Genomic DNA, 22,272 nt, shown 5'->3' with positions numbered 1-22,272 from the left:
ATGGGGTGGCATGCACAGAGGAGGGGAAAGAGGATGGTACACCAGTTCCCCTCTCCTCCAGCGATAGAAACAGATATGAAAGCTAGGAGCTAAATGACACCTTAAACCGAGGTTAGGGGCACAACAATGGAATGTCTAGGTGCACTTTTTATAACAAGAATATACAAAACTACAGCTAAAATATTATGTTCATTTTTCACATGGTCTAGTCCTTCCCCTGCCCAAACCCCTAATATTCTTAAGAGGGTCTCTTCTCCAGTCTTCAGAGAGTGGCCGGAAGTGGGGAGGCAGAAAAAGGTCCTCTTTTCCTTCCACTCTGCAGTTTTAATCTGAAATCTTAGGCTCAGTATGGTGCCCAGAGCATGGGTAGGCAAACTAAGGCCCAGGGGCCAGATCTGGCCCAATTGTCTTCTAAATCTGGCCCACGGACAATCTGGGAATCAGTGTGTTTTTACATGAGTAGAATGTGTGCTTTTATTTAAAATGCATCTCTGGGTTATTTGTGGGGCATAGGAATTAGTTCATCCCCCCCCCCAATATAGTCCGGTCCCCTACAAGGTCTGAGGGACGGTGGACTGGCCCCCTGCTGAAAAAGTTTGCTGACCCCTGGCCCAGAGCTTAGAAACTGCTCACACAAATGACATTCCCTATTGCAAAATGCACCAAGAACAATGGGCGTTTCGAACACTGCTGTCCTCCAAATCTTGTTGCCATAGCCACTGCATCTTCCACTGATATCTCAACCCTCTGAATTGACAGCAGTGGATCCAGCTAGTTCATCTTAGAGAACCAGATTTGGGACAAGGGTTTCCAATGATCACCACAGTACAGTGGTACCTTGGGATAGAGACGCTTCAGGTTACAGACGCTTCATGTTACAGACTCCTCTAACCCAGAAATAATACCTCAGGTTAAGAACTTTGCTTCAGGATGAGAACAAAAATCGTGTGGCGGCAGCGCAGTGGCAGTGGGAGGCCCCATTAGCTAAAGTGGTACCTCAGGTTAAGAACAGTTTCAGGTTAAGAACGGACCTCCAAAATGAATTACGTTCTTAACCCGAGGTACCACTGTATGTGTATACAGGCGTGCAGAAAAAGTACATGCATGTGCCCACACTTCCCCATCAAACGACCTACATATTGATCCTAGCCCCCATGAAAAAGCATCTCACTTCATAACATGTGAAGTAGCCCTGTTCAGTTCTGTGTCACTAACTCGTAGAATTAAGAGACTAATGCCTGAGCACAGATTACTTCATGTGGGTGGGTATGTAAACATTAGAACCATAGCCTGGCCAGATAATTAAAAAATGATTTTGTAAGATCCTCTTGCAAATTAGATTTTTAGAGGCTTGTCTTATTTATTTAGAACATTTGGCAGCTGCCTTCCCTTCCCAAAGGCATTCGTTACAACATAATGGCATCTAGGTGTTTGCCCCAAACCAAAACTCAACAGCAAGTTGCCAGTCAAAGAGCAGCCCACATCATTTTGACAGTGGAAAAAGCATTCCAACATAGAAATGTTTTTATCAGCTGAGAAGAAACAAACCAGGGAGTTGGAGTTTGGGTGGATTTACCTTGGAAATTAGTTTCAGAAAGTGGGTTTGACATGGGATGGGAACAGCCCTACTGTTAGGCAGAAGGGAGGCAGCTCCTGAGGGATAGAGGGGAGAGCAAGATTTTGGATAATAGAGCTGTGTATGCCTTGTGATCTGCCCTGTGCCCCTTAAGCCAACCTGCTGCCCTCAGGTGCAGTGGAAGACACTGCCCCATGACAGTTGACCTAAGATTGAATTAGTGGTCTGGTCAGCTTTTGTACATGCAATGTGAGAGGAGCCATCTTTGCCTCGGGCAGCAAAATGTCTTGGGCTGGTCCTAACAAGGGGAAAGGAGATTCTATATTAGAGATTCTATTGGAGCATTGGCTAACAGGCTAAAGTAAAAATAAAATAAAATCTTATGAGTAAAAATGCTGAGAATCACAAGAGACTTTCAGTGATTTCTGATATTGAGGGCTTTAAAAAAACATACGTTGGTCTGTTATTTAGCATGAGTCATACTAAGGTCTGTATGTTTGATTAATGTGTTTATGTGACATTCTGTCCCTTTCTCTGCAATGTAGAACAATATAAATCAGGGGCAGCCAAGTCAGTGGTTTGTTTAAACAATGACTATACTATTTATTTATTTTTTAAAAAAAGAGAAAGGCCATTTTGGATATATGTGATGTTATCAGCAATTTATTATTGCATTCACAGAAGTGTCAGATGTCATGCCAACCTTTACTTGTTACTGCAATCGTAATACATCTTGCTTTTATTTTTGGGAAGGAACTGAACGTATAAATTCCAGGTGTAAAGCACAGTCTCCATTGCCGTAAACTCCCCTAAGATTTCATTGACATCACTGGTTTCAGTCTTTTGCCATACAGCCTATTGAACTAAGGAAGACTTGTTTTCAGTGCACTGGAAGATTGGCTCAATATCCAAAGGTCGTTGGCTGCATCTAAAGCACAGTCAGACTTTACGACAGAGGTGTAGTGGGCAAAGGAAGCAGTTATCTTCCTAACATGCATGCAAATAGGACCTGATTTTCAGGATCAGCTTTTAAGACTTTGTACTGACACATAGGCCTGGAAGCCCTATTATAAAACTGTATTCTATAATTTTCCTTCGGAAGTAGTTTATTTGTTTGTTTGTCTGTCTGTTTTTAAAACTAATTTTTATTGCTTCCAATAAACACTATAATAAAACAATATCAAGCAATGTACATCCAAGTTGTGATTGCACACAACATATATAGAAGAGAAGAAGAAGAGTTTGGATTTGATATACCGCTTTATCACTACCTGAAGGAGCCTCAAAGCGGCTAACATTCTCCTTTCCCTTCCCCCCCACAACAAACACTCTGTGAGGTGAGTGGGGCTGAGAGACTTCAAAGAAGTGTGCCTGGCCCAAGGTCACCCAGCAGCTGCATGTGGAGGAGCGGAGACGCGAACCCGGTTCCCCAGATTACGAGTCTACCGCTCTTAACCACTACACCACACTGGCTCTCGTTATGCCTGTGAGGTAATGCAGGTACTGTATGACGCTGCCCCTGCTCCCAACTAAGATGTTTGCTGGCTGAAGACAAAAGATTGTCTTTGAAAATGTCCACGAGAAGTGGGTGGTGGCCTGATCTATGGTCCTGTAGATGTTGTTCTCCGTGGTTCCTATTAGCCATCAAAAGCGATGGTCCAAGATGATGGGACTTGTAGTTTATCAACATTTGGAGGGCTGAAAGTTGGAGCTCTCCTCCTCCAAGAGAACGTCTGTTCTTTTAGTTGACTGGCCTTGTACATATCATGAAGGTTTGTTTTTCAGATAATGCTCTTTCCCCTTTCTTCATCTTTATAAATACTCAGGCTAAAAATGTGCACGTATCATTATTAAACACAACATGCTTTTTCTCATCTCCTTTTGCCCCGCTGTTGGAACTGGGCTTTCTCAGATTTGAGCAAGGAAGGCCGTTGTCTCTCTCTTCCCATTTTGGTTCAGAATTTGGTGTTATTCATAGAATAGATGTCGACAAATTTCGCCGAGTATAAGAAAATTAAAATGCAATGAATTTTAAATGGGAATCCCAAGTGTTCTGGCAATTAATTTGGATGGAACAATAAGAATATGAAGAGAATAGCAATGGATAACTCAGAGATGTAGCTGGCAATAAGCCAAAAGGAAATGTTTTAGAATAAATCTACTGCAAACACAATAGGCTCTTTTGAACGGTGAAAGGAAAATTAAGTCTTTTCAGATTAGACTTCTTAGTCCAGCTGGCTGAGAAGAAGAAGAAGAAGAAGAAGAAGAAGAAGAAGAAGAAGAAGAAGAAGAAGAAGAAGAAGAAGAAATTAGTTTTGTAATCTTGTGTGGATCCTTCTTCAGAAGGCATTTCACATTCTGAGTTGAGTCAAGAAGCCTCTTAAACCTCTGCTAGAAGTCCACTTTTCTTTACAGCCAGATCAGTATATTTCACTGGCAAGTCACAAGATTGCTAGACAACAACTTGAACTCCCTCCCCATGCCTGTCCTAGCTTCCCCCCCTTTTGCCATTCAGCATGCCCAGACATGTGTGCCTGCTGGTGAGAAGACAGCAAGAGCACTTGATTCTTTTTCTGTATATTGTGGGCCAATGCCTCTTTTGGTCCTACATCAAATCATTACACACCTTTAATTCATTTGTATAGAGACCTGCTTTGTAGAAACATGGTTGGTCAGCAGATACATAAGTCTCTTCAGTTCCTTTCCTCCTACAGGTTGTGATAAACCTGCATACTGCTTTAATCTCAGTGATCTGATGGGATCTTCCCCTTTGGCTGAGCAGAATGTACTCGATAAAGAAAACTAATTCATGTGCACATAGATCAGTCCTGATGCATACAGGATTCTGGTTATGTAGAAAACCCTTAATCAGCCAAGCTTCCCATGTGTGTCTTTCTATGTTTAAATGCACTTTCTACATGTGCTGTCACATCTGTGTGTAACATTAGTGTGCCAGCAGTGCATCTTCCAAAATACAACCTTTATGAGTAGGTTATGGTCTCATATACACCATGGAAGTTCATAGAACCATAGAATAATAGAATTGTTGAGTTGGAAGGGATCCTGAGTCCAGTCCCTGCAATGCAGGTATCTCAACATGCAGTCCCCCATCCAGCTTGAAACCATACCAGGCCCTGCTTAGCTTTGCAAATGTGCTAGCAGTTTAATTGCTGTGCCACCAGGAGGGGCTGAACATGCATTTGGGCCATAATAGGTACATTGCACGGAATATAATGGGCTGTGCATGGATCCTTTCAACTGTTTCCTGTATAAATTGGACTTCCCTGGAGCTGTATAAGTCCCAGATGTCCTTCAGTCTTTCCTCACGGCTGCTTGATGTCTGCTTTGAAGAAGAATGGGTGGCTGGCCATTTTTACATCTGTGGGTCCTTAAGTGAAATTCCAGCATGATCTCATTAGCTGCGCATGCTTCTTTAGTCCAACTTGAGCTCAGGCAGCTTATAGGCCAGGCGAGTTGCACATGCAAGCCAAATGCATGGCATTCCATTGATGTAGTGTGCAAATATTTACCGGCAAACACAGAACGAGCTACCAAGCAGCGCTCGCACCTGATATCCAGTTGATGTGCAAACCCTCGTCCTCCGAGATTGACAGGAACACACTCGTGACTCTTTCCACGTCTCTCTGCCTTACGTAACAATTGCTGCTATATTTTCTGACTCACTGTTTCCTTGGCCCTGACGGCTGACTTTATCTGTTCACGCCCTAATGGAAAGCTTTCTGCTGAATGGAGGCTCTTGTGCTGCCAGTCTGCTCTATGGAAAACACACATAATTACATTCTTCATAGAAAATGAACACAAAGGCTCGCCATGAATACAGCCAGCTCTCAAAATTAGGACAGTGTCGATTCCCTACAATTGCTGGGAGCTCACAGAACACCCAGGGCATTTGCATGTGAATGAGCAACGCACACATATTTCTGGGAGGGAATTATCTCTCGCTTTGCTTCTGTGAGCTCCTCACCACCCAGTAGGCATGAGGCCCTCGGGGGATTTTCCCATGTCCCTGCTGGATGCTAGCACCAACCAGCTGGCTTTAGCTAAAATATGCTACAAAAGCAGGAGGTGAATATTCTGTCCATGAGAGCCTTACTACCATTTATCACTAGTGAAGACTTAATTACAGTCCCTTTCGGTGGTCTCCAAGAAGTCATTGGAACTGTGCTATTTTTAATCTGTTAAAGGACAGGAATTTAAACATAGGTACATGTTTTCACCTAAATTCTAAGTCCTAAAATAATAAATACTTAAAAAGAGTGTGCTGAATCTGTGAGCTGGATGGGATTGACGGTGCCAATACATGACACAAAATAACAGCTGATTAGATCTTGGTGGGTTTGTTGGGAACTGCACAGTGTAGGAATAGCCAACATGAACTCCCATCAGCACCAACAGGCATGGCAAATAGTCAGGGATGATGGGAGTCATAGTCTAAAAACATCTGGAGGGAGCCACGTTGATTACCCTAGCATATGGGAACCTATGGGTGGAGATGACATCACTTCTGCCTAAGTCTGTCCCATTTCTTTTCTATTTTGCATTGTCTTTCTTTCTTTCTTTCTTTCTTTCTTTCTTTCTTTCTTTCTTTCTTTCTTTCTTTCTTTCTTTCTTTCTTGTGGTATGATACCCTGACCTGTGGGACCAATTAGGCCCCATAGGGATCCTAATTTGGCCCATCAGGTCGTTTTCCCCAAGCTGCACCCATCTGCTCCGTAACTGACATCATTTTTGTTGTTGTTGTTGTTGTTGTTGTTTAGTCGCTTAGTCGTGTCCGACTCTTTGTGACCCCATGGACCAGAGCACGCCAGGCACTTCTGTCTCCCACTGCCTCCCGCAGTTTGGTCAAACTCATGTTGGTAGCTTCGAGAACACTATCCAACCATCTTGTCCTCTGTCGTCCCCTTCTCCTTGTGCCCTCAATCTTTCCCAACATCAGGGTCTTTTCCAGGGAGTCTTCTCTTCTCATGAGGTGGCCAAAGTATTGGAGCCTCAGCTTCACGATCTGTCCTTCCAGTGAGCACTCAGGGCTGATTTCCTTCAGAATGGATAGGTTTGATCTTATTGCAGTCCATGGGACTCTCAAGAGTCTCCTCCAGCACCATAATTCAAAAGCATCAATTCTTCGGCGATCAGCCTTCTTTATGGTCCAGCTCTCACTTCCATACATCACTACTGGGAAAACCATAGCTTTAACTATACGGACCTTTGTTGGCAAGGTGATGTCTCTGCTTTACATTATGCTATATCCCAATTCTTATATCTCAACAAATCCCAGTTGTCCCTGGGCAAGCAAGGTCTGTAGTCAGGATCTTTTAAAGTATTTCTCACCCAGTGCAAGCCCTACTGGGATTGGCTCCTCTCAAGAGCTCCCCGAGTGGGCATGCAGCAAACCATGCTTCCTTTGCCCAAGAAGCTTGATTTCAAAACCGACAGGCAAGTGAACATCTTCCCTTTGTGGACTGGCTTGAATTGAAGCTGGTCTGCAAAGGGAAAGACTTTGGCTGACATCATGGCGATGTCAGGTGATAGACAGGCTCTGCTCACCTGTCAAAGTGGCCCATATAGATATTGGGGGAGGGGTATTAGGATTTGGCCCACTGGCTGAAACTCATTTCCCATCCCTACTTTCAAATCTGAACAAACTGGGTTGGAACACTCTTGTTCTTTCTATCTGTGTCATCTACTGGCATATTGCTGTTTTCGATTTTTACATTTGATAGTTTGCTGAAGTTATCATATATATTTTTATGTTGTGAACCGCTCTGAGATCTGTGGGTGAAGGGTTGTATACTAATTTAATAAATAATAAAATAAATAATAATAATCAGTGTTATTTTTCTAGAAAAAAGAGGTGTTGGAACTCACCACGAACGCCTCCCTTGTTCTCTTATAATGGCAATGGCGCCCACCTGAGTTCTTGTGAGTGCCGGCTGAAAAAAAAAGCCCTGATAATAATATATGGAAGGAGGGAAAGAAACGGAAGTAGTTTTATTGATCTGACTGTTTCCTGACAGGCCCTGCATCTTGTATAGTTTTCCTGCTTGCATTCCATAGCAGTAGCATTTCACAAATGCTTTTGTTAGTGTGTGAATGTTCAAAATAGCCATGAATGGAAATACCTGAAAGCACATGGATGGTTCCATGCAGCAAAAATGCAGAGTAGCTCAGGAATCCCCTTTTGTTTCACCCAATTGTTTTTATAAGGACACCAGCCCTAGACATCAAATGTTGGCTGTGCCAAAGATCCTTCAGGGAGCCTGTAGCATTTGGAGAACACATGCAGAATCCCCCCCCCCCAATATGCTTTTTCAGATATTCATCTGTTTCTGGTGACTTGAAATGCCTGGATCTATTGGGGCACTTTGTGTTGAAACTGAGAAAAAAAATGTGCTACACGCCCCCCCCCCAATAAATTTGTGCAGTAGGGATGAACCATTTGGTCTCAAATCCCACTAGATCTGTGAGCTATGGAGGCAGCATACAAAAGGCTACTGCTAATAGGCATACTGTTGACAGCAGCTTCTACTCATCTTTATACAGGTGGAGCAGGACCCTTCACACTGGTGGAGCTGGGCAGAGGGACACCTCTCCTTCATCAAAGCCACCTCTAGGGTAGTAGATCATGGGGTTGAATTGTTTTGCCCATCAAATAGTATATCAAGAGTTAATCCTCTTTGAAATTATCAGCAGTTTAAGTTTGGAACGTCCAAATGCAGTGAGACTAAATGCAGTCAGTAATGTTCCCCTCATTGGCAATGGATATGTCAGGCTTCAGGGAATAGGGTTCCTTCCCCCTTTGGCAGAAGATAAGCAGAACAAACCGAAAGGAGTATTCTTACCAGTTAGAAGCTTTAATGATCACAGCGAGGGAACAAAGAATCCATTTCCTAGGAATGAAGGTGCACCCACTTCCTCCCTAGTCACCCACATCACTACCGCGTCTTGTAACCTGATCTCTCAACCACTGTGCTTTCCTGTGCTGCCACCTTATCTGCTCTTCTTGACCTGGGGCTGAGCAGATGGACACTTTCCAGAGACAGTGTGTCTGTTAACTCTCTCTCTCTCCCAGTGCTTCTCCTCTTAGCTGTTCCCCTTCCAGTACAGTGGTACCTCAGGTTAAGTACTTTTCGTTCTGGAGGTCCGTTCTGAACCTGAAACTGTTCTTAACCTGAAGCACCACTTTAGCTAATGGGGCCTCCTGCTGCTGCCGTGCTGCTGGAGCACGATTTCTGTTCTCATCCTGAAGCAAAGTTCTTAACCCGAGGTACTATTTCTGGGTTAGCGGAGTCTGTAACCTAAAGCATCTGTAACCTGAAGCGTCTGTAACCCAAGGTACCGCTGTACTTCCCAGCTTCTGCCTTCTGAACTATGTCCTTCTGCAAACCACTCTTCCAAATCTATACTGTCCTGCTTCTGGGAAGATTCAGGATCCTGATCAGGAGCAGGGGGAGGGGGAGGCTCCCACCATTCCTCCTCAGTGCAGCCCTCCTCAGCATGGTCCCTGAGAGATACCACTTATGGTGGAGGGTATCTCACATATAGTATCAACTCCCATCTAAGCCATCTCCCATGTGGTGCTCGTAATTGAAGTTCAGGCCATTCCGTTAATAGTCGGAAGCCTATATAAGGCAATGCTGTTGGATAGGGAGAGCTCTGTTGGTAGGGTTTGAGACTTTTAATCTCAAGGTCATGGGTTCAAGTCCCACATCAGGCAAAAAGATTCCTGCACTGCAGGGAATGACCTTTGTGGTCCCTTCCAACTCTACAGTTCTATGATTTTATGATTCCAGGAGGGAAAGCGTATTAAATGGCATCCATTTAATGAAAGGAGTGTCTAAACTTACTGTGTTCATGCTCTGTTAACATACCTGAATAATGTAAATCATATTAGAGGATGTTCCTTTATTCCTTCCCCAGTAATCATTATAGATTGAGGGCAAAACTAATGTACTTCAAAATAATAATAAAGAACCAGAGCAAGGAAGGAAAAAAGAAGGGAAACACAAGAATTCTAAGTATAATCCCATGCCCATCTGATACAACAGATTTATTATAAACCACTCTGAATTTTTCAATTGAAAGTTAAAATTAAAACCTTTTAAGCTAATAAATAAGTAATAAAACAGAGGCCTGCTAAACAGACACAAGTAAAATGGATATTTCTGAGACATATATCATGGTTTAATTTAAATTGCAAAGCAATTAAATAATCTTTGCCGCAAATGTATTTCATTTCAGTGACTTCACGCCACCTAGAGAAAAAGAGCCCATTAAAGTTCACCATAAATTATGCAGACTCAATTTCAGGTTCTTCTAAGATTGGTTTTCAATTTAACCTGTCCTTTCAGATACGGGCCTTCGTCTTTGTTGAGATTATGCTGTGCAGTCTTCCACAACCTGGTGTCTCTCAGGTGCTGCTGGATTCCAATTCCCATCAAACTCAGCCAGGATGGCCAGTGGGCAGGGATGATGGGAGCTGTGGTCCAAAAATATCTGGAGGGCATCAGGTTGAGGAAAGCTTGTGTGATATGTCTTTCAGGTTCCTCCTTCCCTTCCTGTTAACACACAGTGCTCTTGATAGCAGCAGTGATCCCTCCATTGTAAAGCTTTAGGCACTAGATTTCTACATTCCAGCTTCCAGGTGGCATTGAGTCGCTGGCCATTTCCCCTTGGTTTGTCAAAAGAAAACACAGCAAAATTCAGCAGCAGATGCCATATTCTTGTTGCAAGGCAGTTAGGGGAAGTATGCACGTTCTTCCTTTTGATGGACAGCCTCCTTCAATCAATGGATAGATGACACACCAAAGCTTGTAACCCATGAACAGATCACTTTCAGATGGAAATTATATATGGACAAATGTAATGATATTTGGAATGTATTTGTCGAAACCATAGTGGCCCATGAATCAGTGTACAGTGGTACCTCAGGTTAAGTACTTAATTCGTTCTGGAGGTCCATTCTTAACTTGAAACTGTTCTTAACCTGAGGTATCACTTTAGCTAATGGGGCCACTTGCTGCCGCCACACAGTTTCTGTTTTCATTCTGAAGCAAAGTTCTTAACCCGAGGTACTATTTCTGGGTTAGTGGAGTCTGTAACCTGAAGCGTCTGTAACCTGAAGCATCTGTAACCTGAGGTACCACTGTATTTACTTTTTATTTACCTATGTGTATTTATGCCACAGACATAGGAGCCAACTCCTAGGGGCTGAGATCCCTTCGCTTCCCCCATAAAATATTTGAGGGGGCCAGCCCCCTCCCCCAGTTGATGGGTATTGCCATTCAAATGGTGTGTGCGTGCCGCGTCATGTGATCGATTATGTGGGGTGGGGTTTACCTGTCCCCCCCATATTTTATTCAAGTTGGCACCCCTGCTTACAGATGACACCTGATATGTATGACACCTTCTTTGTGTATCCTGGCTGCATCATCACAAATATAGCTTGGTGTCCCTGTATCAGGGATGGGGAACCTGTGGTCCTCCAGCTGTTGTTGGACTCCATCTCCCATCATTTCTGACCATCAGCTGTGCCGGCTGGAGCTGATGAGAAATGGAATCCAACAATGTCTGGAAAATCACAGGTTCCTGATTTCTACCCTATATCATTTGCATTAAAAGATTGAGAACCCTCACACTCTTATGTAACAGGGGCAGCAGGAAAGCTTGGGTAGACCCCTACGTTGGATGTTTTTTTCTTCCCAGGAAGTATCCAGAGTAGGGGGTCCTCTTTGAATGGGCTGTCACAGGTGTGTATGGTGATGATCGAAGAGGCAGCCTATGAAAGCTGGAGTAAAGTCTCGATGAGTTGGGTACATCCTGCTGGTCTTGCACTACCCAACATAGCTGTCAACTTTCCCCTTTTCCTGCGAGGAATCCTATTCAGAATAAGGGGATTTCCCTTGAAAAAAGGGGAAAGTTGACAGCTATGCTACCCAACCACAACAGAAATGAGAAAACCTCATACAGAGTCATACAGTATAATTCTCTAGGCAAAAACCTTGTTCATACATCTGTTTCTCTTTTTGCAAATAGCATGAAACACCCCATCTCTTACCTTTGTGCCTTCGCAGAGCAGTGATTAATCCAAGGAATTGCCTTGCACTGCTGCAGCAGTTATTGGTGCCACACTGCAAATGACATCGGGTCAGAGTGTACGTAGGGAACTTCGAATCTGTAATAATGAAGGCTAGCATCTGACTGCTATTGGGTTTTGTTGACGTAAGTATCTAATTTACGGGAGAGGCACCTGCTGGCATAGCAAGCATAATATCACCAATCTGTTATTGATTTCAACATGACAGCTGCACACTAAACCAGATTAGTAAATATTTAACCTCGGTAAATTTAGGGTTTGAATGCAATCATGAACTGACGGGAATGTATGCCTGGGCAAATCTTGAGTCAAGGCTGGTGAACAGCAGGCGAGATGACCCAGGAAAGACCCAGGGAAGGTTAACATCTTGCTTTTGATGTGCAGAAAGTTCTGGCCCATTGCCAAAACAGAAATAACAATGACTCATGGATTTTGAATTTGAGTAGCCTAGTCACTTTTAACCCCAGAGATATCCAGCTGCAGCACTGCCAGTTAAGATGCAGCTAAAATCGTACCCGACAAATTTGTGACACATGTTTTCAGATGTTTCTTTGGAAAACTAATGAAGTCACATCAAAAGCCCTGTAATTGATACATTCAAAATTCTGGTTGTGCTTCCATAGAAAATCACTGAAGTTTCATTTCAAATGAACAACGCATATCCAGTGAGGTGAAGTCTCCCCCTTGTGGAAAGTGAAAGCTTTCCATGGTGTTCATTTTCTTCAAATGCAGCAGACAAGATTGAGTGCTACGACTTTTGCTGTTGCTGCCTATCCATTGCTTTGTTAGAAGGGTTGCTGTTAATACAGGGGCCAGCAAATTTTTTCAGCAGGGGGCCGGTCCATTGTCTCTCAGACCTTGTGGGGGGCCGGACTCTATTTTGAAAAAAAAAAAGAACAAATTCCTATGCCCCACAAATAACCCAGAGATGCATTTTAAATAAAAGGACACATTCCACTCATGTAAAAACATGCTGATTCCCGGACCATCTGCGGGCCAGATTTAGAAGGCGAATTGGCCGGATCTGGCCCCCGGGCCTTAGTTTGCCTACCCAAGTGTTAATAGCTCAGGTTGATCAGCTGATGTTTCTTCAATAGGAACTTGTGGTTAGCAGATGGTCTCCAGATGATCTATGGATTTCACCAGTGCTATTTTTCTAGGAAAAGAGGTCCTGGAACTCACCACGAACACCTCCCTTGTTCTCTCATAATTACAATGGCGCCAAACTGAGAGGTGCCCAAACTGAGTTCTGGTGAGTTCTGACTGAAACCACCCCCTTAGATTTCACTTCCCTAAACTGTAGTGGTGGTCACCAACTCTGATGACTTTAAAAGAAGATTTGAGGATGGGTTATCAATGGCTACTATAATGGCTATGTTCTCCCTCCACTGTCAGAAGCAAAGTGCCTGGGAATCACAGCGGGGCTATTGCACTCGAGTCTTGCTTGCAGCCTTCCTACAGGCATCTGGCTGGCTGCTGGGAAAACTGGGTGGTTTGAGCTGTTCAAGGAGGGCTGTTCTTGTGTTCTTTTCTTCTAATGATACTTAGGAATCTCTAAGTTTTTGAAAGTTCTATCTTCTCAGAGCTTTCTCTGATGGTGAACACCACTGGTGCAGCAATGAAAATGCGAGCACATTTGCCAAGCTGAGAAGGGTCTGGTCTGGTTTGAAATTGGATGGGGGACAGCGGGTTGAGATTCCTGCATTGTATAGATGACCCCTGGGACCCCTTACAGTTATATGATTCTAAAGCTGAGCCACCATTTCCCACCATAGATTTCTTTTTCTTACTCAGGAGAGAGAGAGAGAGAGAGAGAGAGAGAGAGAGAGAGAGAGAGAGAGAGAGAGAGGCCACCCTACAGAATTTTCTTGAATATTCTCCACTGGTTTTGGATATTTTTTGGGGGGAGGGGGCAGCAGTTGCCATTTCCCCTCCTCAGTGCCCTGGAACGATGCTACATCTAGAACATCACTGAGGATCTAGCACAATTGCTGTCATCACTGCAGCAAACACACAAACACTCTTAGGAAAGAAGAGTGGCCAACATGGTGGTTCAGGCACTGCAGTATTTGAGGCAATGTGGGCATTGCAACACTGCTCACCTGACTTCCAAAGGCTGTGCATCACTGCTGGTTACCTAGAGGGAGAGGGGAAGGAGCAAGCAAGGCAGAGAGGAGCTCAGGGCAGTGCAGATGCAGCAGGGGAGCCCATCCCATGTTCCACCAACTGCTACCTCCATGAACGGTGAGCGACAATCTTGAAAAATGGTCGCTGAAATTCTCCTCCTTTTGGAGGAATTCAGCAAAACGCTGCTCCCAATCTCTCCTGCACAAAAACAGGATAGAGAGATGCGAGAGGCCATCTGTTTTATTTATTTATTTGCAGAAAGTATAGCCCACTCTTCATTGGCAAAGGGATTCCAAGGCAGGCTACAAATATTACACACACACACCAGTGCTTTATTTTTCCTAAAGGAAAAAAGGGCCAGTACTGACAATGCAATTGTTACAGTAAGTGTCACACTTTTGACATTTTTTTTTGGGGGGGGGGGAGAGGGAAGGTGTCAGTACTGTGTAGCCTTGGAAAAAAAGAATTGCTCGTAAATGCACTGTAAAATAAAAAGAACCTTAAAAAAACATGGAAATAATACAGTTCATTTCATCTTTTCCTTACCAAGACAAACCAGGCTGTTCTGGATAATTACATGCATCACCTGCTACTCCTATCCTCTCTGTAACCTTCTAACCTTCTCCCAACCCTCTACCCATCTCCTCTTCCTGGCATCCCCCTCAATCTGCTCCAGAGGGAACTCCCCAGAACAGATTATGGGGTGGAGGTGCACAAGGAGAGTCCCATTGTACAGGCAGAAGTTCTTGTACTAAGAGGACAACTTTGTTGGATCAAATCTTTCTCACACTGATGGATCCTGATGGCCAGTTGATGTTCCTAGATGACAAACCGAAATGAGCTTGTCAGAGCTCTGTGTGTGAGTGTGTATCTAGAGAGGGAAAAAGAGGCAGTTTGAACCTGGGTGGAGAAAACCACACACACACACACACACACACACACACACAAGGCTGGAGAGCAGGAACCTTTTCAAGGATAGTGCGAATTGTTCCTGAGAGTAGAACAACAACGAGCTATTGAAACCTGACTAGAATAGTGCTAACCAAAATTTGATTTTCAGCAATAACCATTCCTTGGATTTGAAAGAAGATGAATAGAATAGCTGCCTGCAGAATCTTTCTATTAATAGCACGAGCCTGATCAAATTAGAACTGGAAGCAGATTGTTGACAAAGATGGCAATATGAGAGCTACCATGGAAACGTAGAGGTCAGTATTACAACAACAGCTGACGGAAGCTTTTCAGCTACATTAGGAACTAGAGCTGTGAAGAACTAAATAAAGCAAGAGTTTGTCAAGCTGGTTATGTCAGTAAATTAGGGCTGCAGTGCTCTACACACTTACCTGGGAGTAAGTGCTATTGGACCGAGTGGAGCTTACTTCTGAGTAGATGTGTTTTGGCTTGCACTGTCAGTTGTTGATATCTCTCCCAGCTTTTTATTAGTAAATGATAGCTGATTAGTTGCTTCACCTTTAACCAATCAACTCCCCTTTAATAAGTGGATCTTGTTGATTAAATTTAAATGTGCATTTTAGTGATACTGAATGATCAGTTGGGCCTGATTTAGGCTGCAATCCTTTAGCCATTTACTTGGGGGTAAGACCTGATTCTTCAATGCCTGTGTTGGTTTTGCTACTACGTACCGCCAACTCGCTGACATTAAGAAATGGGTCGATATGCCAACTCATGCGGTTTGCTTGTAATTCTAAAACAGTTTGAATGGGTCTTGTTCAAACCTAGTACAAGTGCACATCCCCTGGCTAGCTCAAATGGCCAAAATCAGTTTCTTCAGAACGGTCATATTATCTCATCATTTAAATTCTGCTTTTCCAGTCTCATGGAAGTGAACATAATTGAAGGATGTGTAGGAGAGGTTGAGAAAACTGGAACTGAGCAGGAAGATGAAACCGTCACCCATTCACTATAGAAATTTGATGAGATAGTTACTGACACCTTTTTGTGGTGTTCGCAAGCACTGTATTGGCAATTCCTGAACTACTATGTGATGACCAGTTTAAGGTCATTAGACCTGCCTGAAACTGATAAATGATAATGGTTCCTCGTCATCTTGGAAAAAAGTGAAAAGTGGGGTGCCATAGGGTTCTGTCCTGGACCCGTTGTTGTCCAATGTCTTTATAAATGACTTGGATGAAGAAATTTGCAGATGACACCAACTGGGAGCTAAAGACAACAGAATCAGGATTCAAGAAGACTGACTTGAACAGATTGCAGGATTGGGCCCAAACAAACAAAATAATTTCAGTAGGGACAAACGTAAGGTTCTATACTTAGGCAGGAAGAATCAGCTACAGAAATTTAAGATGGGGGACACCTGGCTTGCCAGTAGTATATGTGGAAAGGATTTAGAGGTCTTCGCAGACCACAAGCTAGAGACAACAGTGTGATGCAGCCGCAAAAAAAGCTAATGCTATTTTAGGCTGCATCAACAGAAGTAGAGTGTCCTGATCAAAGGTCCAGCTCTATTCCGCCTTGGTTAGACCACACCTGGAGCACAATTGAAGGGTATTGACAAGCTGGAATGTGTGCAGAGGAGGGTGCCCAAGATGATCAAGGTCTGGAAACCAAGCCTTATGAGGATCGCTTGAGAGAGTTGGATATGTTTAGCTTGGAAAAGAAGAGACTGAGAGGAGATGTCATAGCCATCTTTCACTATCTAAAGAACTATCACATAGAAGATGGAGCAAGCTTTTTCTTTCCTAATCCAGAGACTAGGACACAAACCCGTGGATTCAAGTTTCAAGAAAGGAGATTCCAACTAAATATCAGGAATATCTTTCCGACAGTAAGAGCTGTTGGACAGTAGAACAGACTCCCTTGGGAAGTGACGAATTCTCCTTCACTGGAGGTTTTCATGCAGAGGTTGGATAACCATCTGTCATGGATGCTTTAGTTGAGATTCCTGCATTGCAGGACCCTCAAGATCCCTTCCAACTCTACAATTCCGTGATTTCTGCCCCTTGATTCTGCCATACATAGTGGCAATAGGAAGTGTTTCATTGATTGCAAAAGTGGAAATCTCTTATAAGCTTAGAAGAATTTGGGAGAAAGCTAAACGGTTTAAAGTGAACTTTATTAATATTATTAAAGGAACTGTATTAGGCAAATAGATATTTCAGAATTATGCTCCATTAAGAAATACAGTTATACAGTAAGTGACCCAAAATTATAAATCTCATGCTGCTTGTTGCAGACCAGCAAAGGATTTCCAGTTGAGATTTATTAGTTATAACTGTTCTGCTGCCTTAGTTAACCTGCCCAAAATGTGGCTAGCTAAGAGGCCAATTTCTTCCATTATAAATTAAATAGTGGGGTGAAATTAGCTGCCTAGACATCATGTGAAGGTCAGTAAGGTGCAAATAGAAACCATTCTTCTTTCTGTTAAGTTAATGCTAGGCTTCCTTTCCTTGCTTCTGTATAGTACAAGTATTATCTCTAAGAGAACTGCTTCCTTAGAGAACAAATGCTACAATCGTATGATCGGAGCCCATTCTCATCTTGCAAAAGCAGTTCCTTGTCTGTGTTGCCAGAATTCACTGGTATTCATACACTGCCAGTGGAGCGATGGAATGGACCGTTAGGCCTCCTATGTAGCAGCATGCAGTGTTGCTCCTACATGGCTGGACTTGTGATGCTTTTATAATGAATTTTACAAGGAATGACGGACATGTTGGTGTCAGTGTTGAGCACTGCATGGATATTGCAGGAGACTTATACTCCATAAAATCTGTCACACAATTTTTAGACCGCATGTTGTAGAATAGTTTCCTTGCCATCAGCGAGGCTACCCACGTAAGACAAGGGAGGCTGAAAAATATATTTCTCTATAATGACTTCCCCTCCTATGCCATCAATGTATGCTTTTTGATCACAATTTGGTCACAAATTATAGGATGTGGGAGAAATTTGATCACATTTATAGGCAAACCAAATAATTCACACTCTCTGAAATAATGTGTGAACTGAAACAAAGCCATCCTTCAAAATTCACACTTCTCTGAATTTTCCAGTGCAGTTCTCCAGCCAAATAATGTGTCCAAAAATGCATAAGCTAGGGCAAAAGATAATATAAAAATGTACGTGTAAGTGAAATTTGCCTACAAGTGGGCATTTTATGAGGAAAAATTGCTTTGCAAAGATGTGTACATTAGGGGGATTTGCATACAACGCTATTGTTGGACTACAACTCCCATCATCCCTGACCATTTACCACAACGGCTGGGGCTGTTGGGAGCCCAACAACATTGGAGGGGCCACAGGCTTCCCATCCCTGGTGTAACCTAAGGGAACATTGCCAATTTCTCCAAGCAGTCTGACTCTCTTGATCACCTTTGCAGATGGGCTGATATACAGGGAATAGAGTTTCCTCTGCAATATAATTGTCCTTCTGCCTGCTCTCTTTCTGCACTAGTGTTGTCAGCTTTGTAGAAGGCTGACCAAATCGTGAATTACAAGTGATTCCTTCTGTAGTGGCTTTGTGGGTGGCATCTGTTTCGCTAGCACCCTTAAACTGCTTGTATAATAACAAAATGGAACATTTGGCATGCCTGTTATAAAAACCAAACTATTCTTAATCTGCCTTAATTGTTATTTTTTTTACATTTAATTCTCAAAGCAACATTTAATTTTGATGAAACTGCTTCAAGGCCTCAGATGCAGAAATAGCACCCGGTATTTCTGTGAAATGCACAGAGCAAATAGCGATTGACAAGAGGACAAGGGGAAATAAATGCTGGGGTGGGGAACTAGCACATCTATAAAAGAGATATTCACTTCTTTCATGAGCTTGGGATTGGTTTCAGGTGTGCTACAGTGGAGCCATGGACATACGAGAAGCCTTTACAATCCCACAGGATTTCGTTGTTTTCTTTTAGGTAACCCAGGATTTCGGAAATGCACATATTTGGCAAAGGCCAGATGGTGGCAGTATAGAATGTACTAGACAGCTTGGCAAGCGTTCATTTGACAGAGGTAAAAATAGATCTCAAATAGACAGGAAAAAATGCCATTAAGACTCATCCATTTCATCATCTGCTTGGCTGAAAGTACTGACTTTTCCCCTCCCTGAAAAGCAAGCAAGCAAGGATGGGTATCTTTGACATATCCAGTCTTGGTGTTATGTAGTGCCAAGGCTGCAATTCTGTGCTCACTTCGGGATGGGTGTGAAATCCCTGAATGTTATCCTACCCTAATCTTCATGACGCAATGCATGAAGTGAAACACTCGCACCCTTTTCAAAAAGTTTGAGATGCAGTTCTCCAGCCAAAAAAATAAAGAAGTGTGCATATGTCTGAAATAACGTGCAGTACAAACATGCCTTTCATTAGGGAAACTTCCTCGCTGAAATGTGTATCTTGAGCAAAATCTGCACACACAAAATTGTACCTGTAAGGAGAAATGCACACTAAAAATGTTGATGGATTTTCATGAGGAGTTTCAAAAACGGAGAAATCAAACTGGTGGAAATGTGGTGAGCTAGAGTTAAGCCTGGAACAATGAGGAATGGAGGGAAACCAAAATGGGTGGGTTCTTCAGATCTTAACTGGAGGTAACCGTCATTGAACACAGTGGAATTTCATTCTTAGTAAACGTGAGGGCCAGTTCCAGACTTTTTGGGGTTTTTTGCCTGTGGTGAAGGACAATATGGTGCCCCCTCAACAACCATTCCACATATAGAAGCCAGCTGGGCTACTTCAACATCTGAGGCACAACAGTGTCCTCTACCACACATGAGGGCAGGAGGCCAGCTTAGGAGATGAAGGGGATGTCCCATGGTAAAGGCATTTTGGGGCTGGGTGGCCTCTGCCTGCTCACTGGGTCAGGGGCCTTTGCCTTTGTCGCGATGACTACTCACCATAATGGCTCCATTCTACCTCCATCTTGGAGACAGTACATCTCTGAGTTGCAGTTGATGGGAATCCCAGGCAGGGAAAGTGCTGTTGCGGACTTGGGGACTTCCTATGGGCATCTGCTTCACCACTCCGAGAAGTGGACTAGATGGGCATTTGGCCTGATCCAGTTCTCATCTGTGAAGGTTGTGATGGCAAGACCAGGCCATCAGCAAGCAAACATGGCCATCATGGGAGCACCAGCCCATTGCTGATGCTTAGGCAGTAAGTGCCAATGCTTAGGTTGCTAGAACAGTGCAGGCCCACCCATGGACAAGAGGGAGGTGAGAGCAGGCTAGGGGGACCATGACGATTTACAAAAATACAGAAAAATACTTAGAAAAGAAAAGAGCTCCCTCAAATAGGCAAGTGAGGACCGAGTGTGGTCAAGGGCTATGGAATGCTGAGCAGGACACTTCCACACTGCAACACTTCCACACTGCAACACTGCGTTGGAAGTCCTTCTGCCTATTGCATTTTTAACAAGAACATACCTTATGGTTTTTAATTTGGTGATAGGTAGGTGTGGGGAAAACAAATACTGTTGACATTTCTATTCCACCTTAAGGGACAGGCATGTAGAAATGTGTGTCACATGTCTGTTTACATTCCAGCACAGTATGCTGGGAACTCTTCCATTTGTGTATAGCTTTTGCTTTTGCTGTTCTCTCTGAGATGACATGAGAGAGAGACGACATGTTTCTTTGTCCTGATTTATGATTAATAAATATGTAGCTATAGTATGACTTCACAAGCCTCACACCTATTCTGTGTGCGCAGTACACTCTGCTAATAGCGTGCCCTGGCTTCTCAAGTCCGGGTCGCTGATTTATGTCAGAGCATGGGCCAATGGAAGGAGATGGCACAGCTGGGGCTTGCCAGCTGGCCTCCCGGCCCTCTGCATGTCAACAGATATAGCATCCTTCACCTGGATTAGAGGCTTCCACTACAGTATAGTAGTGGAAAGAGGCACAGGGCTGATTTGCTTAGCATGACAATGTAGGTTTTATAGCCATGTCTCTGTTTTTGCAGCACTGATGCCATTTTCTGCTTATGTACTGGACTTAAAGTACCACTTCTCTCTCTCCCCTTGCCCTTTTGCTTGTGAGCATAAGGTTTTGTTGCGGATGCTAGTTTGCTGCATCATAAAAGGTAAAGGGACCCCTGACCGTTACGCTGAAGCTTAATTCATGTCTGTGTTTAATACTCAAGCATCGGCATGGAATCCAGTCCTTCAAAAAAGGCAGGGAGAAATCCTGTATGGATGAAGGTGCGTTAAAAGGAGCTCTCATCAGCGGCTGCTTTAGCAGAGCTAAAAACGGACTTGGCCAGAAAGGTGAGCTCTTTGTTAGAAAGATGCTGCTTACATGCACTCTGGGATTTGATTCAAGTCTATGACAGCAGCAGTGTGCTGGCTGCTCACTCATCCTCCACAGGGGAGGTTTTTTTTAATGGTCACTCCTTGCACCAAGGAGCGAGACACAAAGCTGTAAGATGCAGCTACACTCAGCACTGAAAGACTCTAATCTCACCAGTTGGATTGGCTAATAGTCTGATGGCCGGTGACTCAGAATAAAATGTCTTCAAAGGGCAGACTTAATGCTTATGAGCATGTTTTAGAGCTGTTGCTCAGTGTGATGGAAAGCTCAGAGGACACACTAGTCAGGAAGCAGCAGGGCAAGTATTTGATTGTCTCTTTCAAGAACAGAAAAGCAGGAGGAAACTCCTGAGTCCATCATAATGCAACCAAGTCCTGTGTCACCTAGTGACCATACCCAACTTATAATAATGAGAACAACAACAACAACAACAACAACAACAACAACAACAACAACAACAACACATTCATTCATTCATTCCCTACCCATCTGACTGGGTTGCCCCAGCCACTCTGGGTGGCTTCCAACGTACATAAAAACATAATAAAACATTTTTAAAAAGCTTCCCTATACAGGGCTGCCTTAAGATGTCTTCTGATGGTTGTATAGTTATTTATCACCTTGGCCCCCAAATTTCTCCAATGAAAATAGGGACATCCTAATGAAAAGTGGAACATTCCAGGATCAAATCAGAAACTGGGATGGCTTCTGTAAATCCGGGACTGCCCCTGGAAAATAGAGAAACTGGGAAGGATTGCTAGTGACAAAACTATATAGCGCCCACAGAGTCACTATGGATCTTGGGTAGTGGGTCTTTGGTGAAATCAAGTTCTAATACTCTAAAGTTTTGTCAGTGGCTGAACAATTATTTCTAAAGAAGGCAGAGGGCCTTCTCGGTAGTGGCACCCACCCTGTGGAACGCCCTCCCATCAGATGTCAAGGAAACAAACAACTACAGTGGTACCTCAGATTAAGTACTTAATTCGTTCCGGAGGTCCGTTCTTAACCTGAAACTGTTCTTAACCTGAAGCACCACTTTAGCTAATGGGGCCTCCTGCTGCCGCCGTGCCGCAGAAGCCCGATTTCTGTTCTTATCCTGAAGCAAAGTTCTTAACCTGAAGCACTGTTTCTGGCTTAGTGGAGTGTGCAACATGAAGCGTATGTAACCTG

The 22,272-nt window shown here is 43.5% G+C and overlaps 1 protein-coding gene across 1 annotated transcript in view; it reads right to left on the bottom strand.

The window, feature by feature from the left end:
• The window catches only part of PALMD (palmdelphin), a 54,219-nt gene extending 42,433 nt beyond the window's left edge, over positions 1-11,786 (bottom strand). The window contains exon 1 of the mRNA XM_083620692.1: positions 11,652-11,786. The gene's annotated coding sequence lies outside the window, so the exon portion shown is untranslated. The remainder of the gene's footprint in view (positions 1-11,651) is intronic.
• Between the last annotated feature and the right edge of the window lie 10,486 nt (positions 11,787-22,272).

The sequence above is a fragment of the Podarcis filfolensis genome (genome assembly GCF_964270895.1).
Source record: "Podarcis filfolensis genome assembly, chromosome: 6".
Lineage (NCBI taxonomy): Eukaryota > Metazoa > Chordata > Lepidosauria > Squamata > Lacertidae > Podarcis > Podarcis filfolensis.
Note: the sequence above shows the minus strand (reverse complement) of the source record. Positions and strands in the feature narration are given on the sequence as shown.